The following is a 12272-nucleotide window of genomic DNA, read 5'->3' on the forward strand; positions in this document are numbered from 1 at the left end:
CAATCCTTGCTATGCTGCAAAAATTTAACAAATTCCTTGCACCTGCAAAAATAAAAAAAATAAAAAAAAAAGTTAAGCATGCTAGCATGTGAAAATGGCTACTGTAGGAAAAAAAGGCAAAACAGTGAAAAGAAGATGCCACAGGCACTATAATCACCTTCTTAGTTGTAATTTACTAATATTTTTAATCTTTTAGTTGATGTGCATGTATCAAAGAACATTACATATATATATATATATATATATATATATATATATATAAACCCTATTATAAAAATATACAAAAAAATATTAATAGTTTATCATACAATCACAAGCAAAAGCACTTGGGTGTAGATTTCCAGTGTGCTAATGATCTGATGAACGAAAGTCAATTTGATGGGCATTTGATGGAACGAGTTCACCCATCACTTCATTTGTATCCAAAGCCGAAGAGATTGAATAATATTTACATGCATCAGACCCTTCAAGACAACATGTATTCTAATGGAAGTCGTTTTAACATGCCAAGGCAGTAGCAGGTTCAGGTCAATATTCATGATTGGGCCGCTGTTACTTGGTAAGCATGACAGCTACTTCTCAACCTCATTTGAACAGTGTAGAGGTGAATGAGAACTGGTAATCAAGTCAGAGTGGTGCCCAAGATTTCTGGGATCCCTATGAAAGTGGTGTCCATAGCTTTAGCGGTGGACGTAATTCATATCAAAGCCTATTTAGTGTACTTACTGAATGTAATGAACTACGGCCTACTGCCAATTATGTTTCAATGAGCTCATCGGAGAGATTCATCCAGGCTGGAAACTTCAGTGAGCTGGGTGAGGGAATTCCACCGAGCAGCCTGGCACAAGAAACACTTAATGCATTTAAGTACTTGAGTGCTCACGTTGGCACTCAAATATTATTTATATATAATTCAATTATATATTATAATTAGAGAATGTAAAACTGAAGTAACTCCCTTCAATGCGCCCTCTAAATAGTAAATTCAAATGAGAACATGTTGAGCAGATTATACCTCTGAAATTTCAAGGTCCAAAGTCGATCAAACATGCTACATATGTTTAATTATATATTTAATTTAAATAGATGAATACATACAACTGAAGCTACTTCCTTCAAGACATCCTACCATGAATCCATTGAGAAAATGTTACTTTCAAGCAATTCATGGAGTAATTAAAATGACTGAAGACTCCTCACTAAATTAAAACAGGAAAAAATGGTGAATATAAACTTAACAACAAGAAGTCAACCTTGATGCCAAATCATAGTGTTAGCCCAGTTTTCTCCAATCAAGGATCCATCGAATCTGCAAATGGCATAAATTGGAATAACATTAATTAATCTCAGATTAAACAAAAATAAGATACTACAAAACCCAAATCACTCCAAAACATGCAGGCTAAAAAATCAGAAATGCTCATAGACTATTGGACCACATCTTTATCACATCCAATAGAATAGTGTCATATCATTGGTGGGTATAGTAGTGGGCATGATAGGTGGGCACTTGAAAGAAACTCATATATATATATTTATTTATTTATATATATATAATAGAACTTGAAAGGAAGATGCACAGTTGTATATGCTTACCGACAAAACGGAAGGTTTACGTCAAATGGGAAAGCCTATTACTTATCTGCCTATTACTTCATATGTAAAACATGTTGAGCAGATTATACCTCGCTTCTTAACCGCCTAAGCAACCAAGAAACAATTTTTTCTGGTATCTCATCTATAACAGGTTATCTGCTTTATTAATTCAACTAGTCATTCGGCATCAAAACCGACATTTAAATCTACCAAGGGTGTATTCCCTGGATTCGAGAGAAAGGAAACTTATAGTTCCCATCGTACTAACTTGTTTTCCCATGATTATTGAATGCTTATATCTTACCATATTCTACAAAATTACAATATTTTTCAGCTTATCTTATTAAATAAATGAGATGAAGTAAGCAAAAAGGAGAAACTTTGATGACAACAAAATAGCAAACACTAAACAGTTACCAAATCCAAAATTCATAGTTCCTCACCTCGTTGCTGAAATAATACCTGCGAGCACGAAACGATTTCCAGATCTCACAGTCATGTTACACATGTAGCCAAAATCGAGTCTTAAATCAACAATAATTAAAAGGTATTCAGCTACTAGTAGGAAAATAACAAGAAACAAAGCAATAATAACAACCACCTTTGATAAAAGAGGGAGGCGACGAGTCTGCAGCGGCGTCACTAGCTTCCGATGAGACAAATTATGGGGTTTTCAGCCGCATCACACCCATGGACGCCAACTTATAATTTTTAAGTTTTACTGTTGCCAACTTATAATTTTTAATGTTATAGGCTAAATATACAATCATTTGGACTTAGTTTATGTGGAATATTTAATAAGACGATAAGGAAGTGCAATATTACGTTGTAGTATCATAATATATGATAATAATACCTGCTTTATGCAGTAGGTCACAGCAAGAACAGCCCAGCACATCATCCCAAATCTACAATTCGTAAAAAATTTAATATCAAAGTTCTTTCCAATGCAAGGATACAGCTTCATTCCCTGCAAATATTAATCGACATATTTAGTTCGAAAAACTGCGGAACGACATTGTTGACAAAGTAATAAATCAATAGTTTCAGCACTTGTAACAAACAAATCATAGTTGCTAATCAGAGATTTGTGGATTACTCATACGCAAGAACATTATGTAAACATTAAATGGAGCTAGACTTCCATTAACATGATAGCACCAAATTCAGTAAACCTCTAACTTCTATGTACAACACTTGATTCATAGGAAAGAAAAAAAAAACAATCTCCTTTCTTTAACAAGAAATTCTGAAATTTAAGCTAATACAAGTACTCGAATACACTATAGTTTCCTGTATAATACTCCCACAATCTCCGAAATTAGCTTAAGTTCCAAGATAACTCCTTTTTATTATTTAGAATACTCCACAGAGATTAGATAAAACACGAGGAAAATGAAAGGTTGATACGAATATAAGCCTGAAGGATCTCACTAGTGAGCCTACAGATCCTCTTTGAAAGGAAAGCTGATGCGGCGCTCACCCAATATAAATCAATGACAATATTTCCTGATGGCACAGAATCACTTGAAGGTGGTGCAATTAGACTCTTAATGCAACATTATTCAGAATATTAGATATATGGTAGATAATTGATATGGACTTTAAGTTTGCTAGAGTATTGCCAAGAGCACTTACTTTGTTGTACAAGAAAATACAAAAGACATAACTTTCAAGAATGAGTGTTGAAAACATCTCGCCCAAATGATCATATACTAATGAGGGTTAAAAAATTTTAAACCTTAACAAAATATAATAATAACAAATTTAATAAACAAGTAGATTGGGAAATGAAAATGTACACGGAGGTAAAACATCTCATCAACTCCTTGAGCAGGTCATAATCTGAAACTACTTGCACATTTATATAAATTTTTAATGTCCTGTATAATGGGAGAATAAATGAGCAACAAAATAGGCCTAATAGTTTTTACAAAAATATTAGTACCATGGTATACCATCTGCGCATAGTTCAATTATCCACGAATGAATCCCATCACCTAATATTAGTACAAATTCACAAATCTGGGAATAAGAACCCTACAGAAACTAATATCTTTACAAAAATAGATGACTCATCCTATATACACACACATATACCAAACTCACATTGATAAAGTTGCTCCTGAAATGGAACAAAAGATGATAATTTTAAGTCCTCAAATGAAATAAAAGAGGAATAAGTCAATTTATTTATCAAAGCTAGGAAATAGAGACATAGTAACAGATGAACCTCTGGCTGTTTGAATGTAGCTAAATGCTCGAAGATGAGAAACAAAGAAAGAATAAGAGCCACCAGGACAAATATTGCGGCATTGCTTGCTGCCCAGCTATAGAGGGACGAAGTGGCAAGATGTAACAATGAGAGTAAAACACCCTTCGTACAAGTAAACCATTCCTATAATGTTTCTCAAGTCTTAAAACACCATCATATGCTTGCATATTTAAATTCAAAGAGCAATTCTTATACAAAACCAAGTATAGAAAAATTATCATATCTTGCTCAATTTAAATCAAAATTGGGCGAATCTAAAGACATTTTACTTTAAACTTAAGGGACTATAACTTTCATTTGAAAAGTATTCCAAATTCCTAGTGTATAATTCCCAGATGTTCGAAATACAAGTAGAAAATACAGCAAGGTCACAACAGATTTCCAGATTCGTCACATGTTACTATAAAATTCATATTAAATTCAAATATGATCAAAAACAAGTTCTATAAATTGGAAATTAAAGCTACCATATTCCCTACATTTTATCTTCTCAATTATGTGCCAAATAAAATAAATTACTAAGCCTAAATCTGTCAGCAATAACACACATGACACTCGCATGCTTATTTTCATGTATATTAGATCAGTTTCCGTAGAAAAATCATATGAAAATTATTTTACATCCAAATGGCTTGTAACTTGTGGAAATTCAAAGAAAATGAAATCATATATAAGTTTTATTTGAAATTAAACTTTGAATTATATCTCAATCAATACCAGATTTCAAAAGAACAGTAGGTCATTGCACAAACAAGAACTAAGATTCTAACACATACCCAGTTTCAGAAAAATGGGCGTATCTCTTTCTAATTTTTATCACATGACTTGATCTTAGTACCAAATCGAAGCTAATACAAAGCACTAAAACTTTTGTTCAAATCGTAACTTCAATATCCGAAACCACATATATCAAGAAACACATTTTTCAGATCAAATATGGACCGTATTTTTTGGTATTTTGAAGCACTTGACTGTTTTTTCCTACAGAGAAACAATAGCTCAATTTTTCTTTAAAAAAAATTCACACCTTTGACAGATAAAATCTTATGCAATCAAACAAGGGCTAAACAAAATCAAAATCAATCGAACAAGAATGTACCAAGGCGAATACTCGTATGTTCATACCCAATCTTTCCATCGCTTCGTTCAAGAATGAAACCATGCCTTTCTTTGCCTGTAAATATAAATATGAACAAATATAAACTTAACAGTTCCAGAAGCGGAAAATCCCTTTGTCCATTTGATGAGATGCCTGAATCAATTGTAGTCTGCTTCACTGGGAAAGAAAATGTGAATCTCAGTCTCTTGTTCGGCTCTGACACATGAAAGAATAAAACAAAGAAAGAATGAAAGTTAAACGGTATAAGGAACAAATTACCTGTAATAAGACCATCTCCTGCATATTCTTCAACAACCAGCATGCTTAAGACAAAAATGAAGTAGAATTTAAATTACCAAGATAAAGAGTTTATTGTGTCGAACAGATCCCACTTCGTGTAATGCTTGGGATAATAAAAAAAATTGGTAAAATGGTAGGGCTTGACTAGAGTTTGTCCTATAGTTCAAATACAGACTAAAGATGGTTGGAAACACCAGAATCAAAGCTAGAATCATAAAAAATTCGTAGCAGGAACATCATGCAGGAGAAAGATAGCAAAAAGGCTCGGTGTGGGCACAAACGAGCATAAAAAATTGTGATTCATGGATCAAAACAAAGCTGTTGTGTAAGGAAGAAAACCCCTCAAACCGTTTGAAATTTCGTTGTCGAATGAAAGAGATACGATCCGAATACCGTGACTGCTCGGGTGCCTAGCGGGAAAGAAAGATGGGAAAGAAAAGTTGACGTGTTGGTGTGAGAATGGGAGAGTAGATCAATTTTCAAGAGAAGACCGGTTTCTATATTTTCAACCTATTACTTCACCACTTATAAATTAAAATTATAATTTTTCAACCTATTACTTCGTCAAGAAACATATGCCGAAGTAAAACGTCACTTAAAATTATAAGTGAAGCCCGTTTTTTTTATTGATGAAGTCTAAAGTGCATTTTACTTCGCTAGTTTTACAATCGAAGTAAATACCTATCTATTACTTCGGTAACAGTGATCGCCGAAGTAAAAAAATGGCGAAGTCTTTTAATACTTTTCTACTAGTGAATATACAAGTTACATGAGATTCTCCATAACATGACCAAAAAGAAAAAAAAATTTCAAGTTATAGGACTGAAAATACAAATTTAATTACCATTAAAAATACCAATATGAAAAAGCACATATAATAGGACCAAAAATGTAGATCTCCCCACTATCAATCGTTACATAAATGTTTTATATACGTGTAAAGGAAGGGGGTGAATACAGACTTTCAAAATATTTTATCAAATGTTGTTGTATTGACCCGACCTAGATCATCTACCTGTTAAAAGCTTATGCATGCAATTAAATTAAAAAGGAAAAGAAAAATCAGAGATTATAACTTGAAAAAACTTAATATTAAACCTTCGGGTCCGTCCAACCTAAGCCCTGACCGGTAGAATGGGGATGTCCAAGACAAAACCGAGGACGTAAGAGATAACAACGCTTATGAGTATATACATGCTATGAGTGCTAATGAAAATGTACAAGTACCGAAAACCTATCACGGTAAGTTTGCTCAGTCAAGTGGTGTCATGGTATGTAACACTCTAGGTCGTTGCATCCGGAGGTGGCTCACACACCAGAAATTTTGATATCGACGACCTGATCTAGTACTAACGGATCCAACCATCCACTCAAGAATGCGAGACTGAGCGACCCCAGTACAGTTATATCAAAGTACATACTCAACATGATAATGAGCATAATAATAATGACATAATTAGAGTCTAGACATATACCTTTTCCCATCGTCATCCCACTGATGGCGATGGCCTAAAATCTCAGCACAGCTCTGCTACGATCCTGGTAGCACTTAGTTATCGCCCGGTATTAGAGATAACTCCTAAAATCCCTGTAATTTAGACTGGAATGGGAAAGGATTTTGTGAATTTCATTTGACAATGTTGGCCTTGACCCCTATTAAAAATATTTAGATAGTTGATTAGTTAATTAGAATCGGGCTACTACATGTCTTCCTTTGAGAGCATAGGAATTTCGCTGAAGGTAGTCATCTTGATGTTTGTGTTCAAAGAAAGAAAGATCATTGCTCTAACACCACTTGTTGGATCGCTTAGTGTGTGTAAAAGAGGGTGAATACACCACTTGAAATTTTCTTCTTCAAATGATTAGTTCAACTGAGAAGTCAATTGATTCACTAATTCTTTCTTGACTGTCAATATCAATCAATCAACAAATTGCATGTGCGGAAGGAGGTCGATCGACTGACAGATGGAACACAAAAGTAATAACTTGATTGAAATAAAAGTAACATGATATGTTTCTTGATGTTCGAAGATTAACAACTACTATGTCACCCCTTCATCCTTTTGTGAAGGTTTTTACTGGAATATTTGAGTATTACAATTTTTTTGAAAAACCTCGGTTCAGTCAGGACTTAACACCGCCTTGACAGAAGCTCCTAGTACTTAACTCAATACAATGAACAGTCCTAGTCTGATTTACAAATTCAAAGTGTATGCTTTGAAAATTCCGCACAAAGTGGTCTTAACTGATTATATATGTAGCTTTGAAAATGTGTTAATATCAGTTGGCGCAAAAATTGTACTCTTGAGAGTGTGACTGAAAGCTTGAATGCAAAGATAACTTGGAATGAATAAAAAATTGGAGAGACTTCTTCAACTGATCCTCAAGCCTATTTATAGAAAATGATCTTCAGTGGTCAAAAATACATTCAATACTATCTGTTCCTCATGAAAATATTCGTTGCATTGTCTGATAGTCTTCAGGAGACAAATTCTGAAAGCTATATAGTACAATTCTGTCCATAAACACCACTGTGGTGTCTATAATGTACTATTTAGAGGTGCCAAAATGGGCTGACGGGGTGGGGTGGCTCACAGCCCGTCGCAACCCACCATTAAGCGAGGCAAGGGGGGTCGCCTTTAAGGCAGGTTGGGAAAATTTTAACCCAACCCACCTATTTTAGGAGAGCCAATCCAGCAGGCTTACGTATCATTTAGAGGGTTTTGGCGGGCCAACCCGCAACCCACCATTAGGTGGGGTGGGAGAGGGAAGGACGAGGCAGAGTGGCCCATGTTTTAGGCTGGTTGGTAAATTTTCAACCCAACACACCTATTTTATATGACAGGGAGGGCCAACAGGTCTAAAATATTTTGACACCTCTAGTACTATTGTCGTTTTCAAAAAATAGTTAAAATCCAATTCGGAAAGAATAATAGTATTGGATATTTTTAGGAACTGAGACTGAAATTCTTAAATATCCTTCATATGTGTCAGCAGCCCTTCACTTCAGTTGAAATCATTGCAGTTCAGCATTCTTGGCTAGTCAAGAATGTCTTTTGGTTGTTGTGAGACCCCATTTTCTAATCGTCTAACCTCAAATAATTAATACAATCGAACACTGAGAGCAGAGAACTCGAATATTTTTTTTTTAAAGGACCCCGCGCTCGCGCGAGATCTTCATCTCGCGCGCGCGCGGGCTTACTCATCAGTGCCTAGCGGAAGACCTCGCGCACATGCAGGGTTCCAAAATAGAACCCTCAAAAAAGGCTCGCGCTCGCGCAAGGTGCTGGTCTCGCCGCGGGCAAAATAAACCGAGATACCCAAGCTCCTCGCGTGCGCGCGTGTGAAGGGCGCGCTTGCGCGCTGGCAAACTGGACAGAAAACACAGGCTTTCCAAAAAAAGCCAATCAAAATAATTTCCAATCAAATTAAAACCCATACACACAAACAAACCAAAATTAATCATACAATATTCTATGTTCTGCCCAAAATACAACATAAAAAGTTCGACGATAGAATTCGATCGACTAATCAAAATTATACAAGTTCAAAAGACACAACCCTACGACACGGTGTCTCACTTCTATCATTCTCACCCCGTGCTAACCCAGAGGACTCGGCCCGGCTCCTGATCCTTCTGTTGTCAAGTACACATAAAAACAAAAAAACAGCCGGATAACCCGGTTAGAAATATAATTTCTAAGTAAAAGAGACAGGCATACAATAACACTTAAACATCTCATATTGAAATGTATCAATCATCAATAAACCAAATGAGAGTGGATGTATGCATTACTTCAAAACTCGGGATTATCAAGTCAGATAATCAGAATATCAATCGGTACGCGGTTGGAATCCCGGAGTCAAGTCATTACGAACAACCTACCGACACTCCCATTTGGGGTTCATGTCGCACAACTCAAACTCCTAGACTTCGGAGCAACTGTAAGAAGTATTCTAGCACTTGGAAAAATTCAAAATACAAGGCCACTACAATATAGGCCCCTAAATCGTCTAATTTTAAAACGAATCAAATATTCGGCTCAATATGAATGCAAGTGCAAAAAAAGTAAATCAATCAAGTTCACACCAACAAATTAACATGAAGTATGTGATTTTTGGGACTCGAGAATCAATCGAACTCGAGTATTCATCCCCAATCAATTCATTGTCGTCTTTTACCTTTCCAAGTTCGTCGGTGATTCAAATCTGAAAACAACAATGAACTCAATCAATATCGAATCAAATCAAGTCGAGCCATCTCAAGAAGTTCAATACTATACCTTTCTTCAAACTTTAGAATCGGTTTAAAGCCCCCAAGTTCGTTCCAAATCCAAATCTTTCAACCAAAATCTGAAAATATGAAATACGGATTTGATATCAAAATTATCAACTCGCACAAACCCGAAAATCAAATCGAAATAATATAACCGATAATCTAAACTTTATTTTTACGGCATAACGGCTATAAACGGTCAAACAAAAAATTTCAAATCAATAATCATCATCAACACAACTCAAACCATCTTCCAATCCATCAAAAACAACCAAATCCAACCACAATCACAAAACCCATTTTTGAATTTATGCTCCAAAAATCATATAAAATCCAAACTTCATTCTTTTTCTGAACCGACTTCGAATACACAGTCTAGGCTAACTCGAGAATAACATACTCGAGAATCATCAATTTTTGACAACCCAACAAAATCAAAGTTTAAGAGATCGTTGAAAAACTTACGGCAAAACGACGCCCTTGTTGCGGTGATCGTGAATCTCAACTCGAATAGGAAATCTGACGGTCGGATCTTGAAGAAATGAAGAAATAAAAGCTTGGAGAAATAGCCATGGCTACTCTCTCTCTCTCTCTCGGTTGAGGTGTGGATGGGGGAGGAAGAGAATGGGAGAGGAGTGAGGATAGGATAGAAATAATAATAGTCATGTCAAATAATATACACTCCCCATTGACTAGTCAACTAAAAATTGCAATCCGGTCCCTGAAAGCTCCAAATTAAACCGATTCAATCCCGGCTCAATAATTCCCATCAATTAAATTCTAATAATTTAATAAATTCCTCTAATCACGAAATAATTAATTTCAAGGCAGTACAATTCTCCCCCTCTAAAAATCGATTTCGTCCTCGAAATCACGAATCAAAAAATCTAAGAGAAATAGAATCAACTGAATAAGAACTTACATAAATCGAATAAATCTAGAAATCGTTGCCTCATATCAGATTCGGTCTCCCAAGTTGCTTCTTCAACTCCGTGACGACTCCACTGAATATTCACTAACGGAATCGACTTGTTTCTGAGCTTTTTTTCTTTCCTGTCAAGAATCTGAATTGGTCTCTCAAAATAGCTCAGCGTCTCATCGATTTTGTCCTCGTCTGGTTGAAGAACATGGGACGGATCCGGATGATATTTCCATAGCATCGAAACATGAAAAACTTCATGAATGCCTGAAAGAGACGGAGGAAGTGCCAATCTGTAGGCAAGATCGACTATTTTCTCCAAAATTTCGTATGGACCAATGAATCTTGGCGAAAACTTCCCTCTCTTCCCGAATCTGACACTACCTCTGAACGGAGAAATCTTCAGAAAAACTCGGTCTCCCTGATCAAAAGATAGAGGCCTGCGTCTGATATTTGCATTCTTCGCCTGTCTATCTTGGGCTGTCTTCATTCTGGTTCGAATCAACTTCACCTGCTCTACCATATCGCGAATCATATCAAGACCCAACTCAGATGATTCTGAAATCTCATCCCAAAATAATGGAGATCTACACTTCTTCCCGTACAAAGCTTCAAAAGGTGTCATTCCAATACTTGCTTGAAAGCTGTTATTGTACGAAAACTCTACTAGAGGCAAAGAATCCTGCCAACCTGAGCAAAAATAAAGCACTACGGCTCAAAGCATATCTTCCAAAGTCTGGATCGTACGCTCGGACTGATCGTCGCTCTGAGGGTGATACATTGTGCTCAAGTGCAAACGAGTACCCAAGGCCTCCTGTAAACTGTGCCAAAAGTAATAAGTGTGTAGTGACCCGTATCCAAAATTGACGATTAATGATTAATTAATCATGTAATCATGTTTAGATTAAGTAAAACATGATTAAGGAAATTTCAAATGGGTTAACGGAGTCCAGAAATGGATTCAGGACACTCAAAAATGATCGGAAAGGTTCCGAGGGTTCGGAGGCTCCGAACCGGGTTAGGAGGCGCCGAACGGAACTGGAGCGGAGAATCCAAACCAAAGATCGGAGGATCCGAACTCGGATCGGAGGCTCCGAAGATAATGCGTCATGGGTGACATCATTGATGGGACTTCGGAGGATCCGAAGTCAGGATCGGAGGCTCCGAATAGGAACGGAGGCTCCGAAGTCAGGAACGGGGGATCCGAACCAGTTCGAAGGATCCGAAGCCGAGTTCGGACGGCCCGAACTTCGCCTATAAATAGAGGTCCGAAATTTCATTTTCAACTCGCACCTCTCCTTTTCCTCTCTCAATTGCTAGGCCTTCTAACTCAGATCTAGGGAGTTATAGACATCCTATTGGGAATCCGAAAGTGGCATAGCGATCCCGACGTCGAGGCGAAGATGTGCCTATGTTTTGAGGCAATTGTCATCAGTGGGCTGACGACGGACGCAGGTATAGCTATGGTCTCCTTAAATTATTTAGAAGTATGCAATAGCTTAGTTAAGGCTTTTAGAGTTTAATTATTGATGCATGGGTATTTGCATTGTAGAGCTGATATAGGCTGGGAACCTAGAGTGGGACTGCTAAGAACTGCCTGTAGTAAGGTATGTAAGTACTGACTGAGATATCCAGCGGGTTTGCATGCTTATATGTTGCATTTGTGTCATATTATTATGCAGCATGTGCATATCATATTGTGTCTGTCCATCTTTTGAGATGAGCCATGTAGGGCCGCTCAGCCCTGTTAGGACGGTTGAAGTCTAGAGCCTAGTGACTGACGGGTCATGGGTGGCTAGCATCGGGG

General features: G+C 36.7%; 1 long non-coding RNA gene across 4 annotated transcripts; it reads right to left on the reverse strand.

The window, feature by feature from the left end:
• Positions 1-478: 478 nt before the first annotated feature.
• On the reverse strand, positions 479-5557 carry LOC140862070 (uncharacterized). Of its 4 annotated transcripts, XR_012143724.1 has the most exons (5): positions 5250-5557; positions 4997-5147; positions 2014-3994; positions 1254-1309; positions 479-838 (listed from the first exon to the last, which is right to left on the reverse strand). It is a non-coding gene; the product is annotated as an uncharacterized lncRNA (long non-coding RNA). The 4 variants fall into 4 exon arrangements; XR_012143726.1 differs by lacking the exons at positions 4997-5147; positions 5250-5557 and having other exon boundaries at positions 2014-2058; positions 2198-4326; XR_012143725.1 differs by lacking the exons at positions 4997-5147; positions 5250-5557 and having other exon boundaries at positions 479-1309; positions 2014-2058; positions 2198-4326.
• Between the last annotated feature and the right edge of the window lie 6715 nt (positions 5558-12272).

The sequence above is a fragment of the Henckelia pumila genome, chromosome 1, assembly GCF_033568475.1.
Source record: "Henckelia pumila isolate YLH828 chromosome 1, ASM3356847v2, whole genome shotgun sequence".
Classification (NCBI taxonomy): domain Eukaryota; kingdom Viridiplantae; phylum Streptophyta; class Magnoliopsida; order Lamiales; family Gesneriaceae; genus Henckelia; species Henckelia pumila.